Here is a 1,421-nt window from a genome sequence, read left to right as displayed (position 1 = left end):
CCCCGTCAGGTGTAGCACGTGAGCTGCGTAAGAAGGTCTGGAGACAGTTTGTTTTCTGTCTCTCTGACTTGTCGTTTTCCCTTGCTGTATATACTAAAGGTATCGCTTCCAGGAGGAAACGAAATTGTAACATGCGTTTAGACTTAGTGCACACCGATGAAAGATAAGGTGTGCCCGAGGGGATGCTAACTACGCAATGAGCTAAATAGATACAAGGGCCTTGATAAGCATTACGAGATTTATATAATGACAAAAAGACATCGTCGTTCTAGATCGGGTGGTTCAGAATATCAAACCTGACTCTGACTGAGATAAATAATAAAGGAATGAACTTGTATCCAGTAAACAAAGACATTCAAAATCTGATCCAGTAGTCCAGCTTGTAGTTGCGGTTGGACGCCGATCAAGCATGAGAACTCTATGTTTCCCTTGAAACCCATTTGAGAGGCGAGGCTTGATAGTACTACTGTAAGGACACGATACACAGTCCAAGCAGTAGCGGAAAACCTGCACTACCCAGGACCACACCTTTTGTACCTCCTAGAGTAAACAGAATAGCAAAGCCAAGGGCACCAGCCCATAGATCTACTGGCCGATGCAGCACAGCGCTATCTATTATACAACGTGTCTGAAGTGAGTCCAGTTGCCACCACCGGACTCCCCCCGCGTCGTGCCATGACAGAGTGTTGAATAGGACATGTCACAGAAACGCATGTGCAATCTAGTGCTGATGAGGCTGAATCTTCGCCGGCGGTTCCAGAGATCTCTAGGAACCGTCTCACGCACAAAAACGACGCATGACTCACAGAGAAGCTGAGAGTGACGTTTACCGTATTCTCGGCTACCATGACTGGTGGGAGACGCAGGGGTATTTCTGTTTACTGAATGGTGCACGTATCGCGTAACGTGACCGACTTTTGCTTCGTGTGCCTTGTGGGATCACACTAATATTCAGGAACGCAGCGTGCCTGTTTTCAGCTGTCACCGTGCCGGAGTTTCTTTACGGCCCTCGTCTGAAGAGTGTTATCGTATCGCCATGATGTGCGCCTGCGTGACTATGTTCCATACATCGGTGTGCGAGTCTGGGTGTTTGAGTCGTAACCAGCAGTGATCTGTACATGGCCTGGACGCGTGGTGGCTTACTACCCAATTCACCACCTTTAGTCCAGCGTTGAGGAGTTGCATTCGACATCTTCGTATTAAACTCTGATTCATTACAACTGTCAATAATACGAGACTCAGGTTCTGTGAAGTTGTTCGTGTTGTTTCCTTGTCCTCCGGTCTGCCCTTGACGATCAGCTTACACCTAGCTGGCTACCTCCTACGTACTTCACCAGACGGTCTGCAGCAAAGTGGCTACCAAAGGCAAAGAGAAACCCAGAGTGCAGTCGCGTTGCTGACGAGGCCCCAAGCAGCGGAGT

The sequence above is a fragment of the Toxoplasma gondii genome, chromosome IX, assembly GCF_000006565.2.
Source record: "Toxoplasma gondii ME49 chromosome IX, whole genome shotgun sequence".
Classification (NCBI taxonomy): Eukaryota; Apicomplexa; class Conoidasida; order Eucoccidiorida; family Sarcocystidae; genus Toxoplasma; species Toxoplasma gondii.
This window is presented reverse-complemented; position numbering follows the sequence as displayed.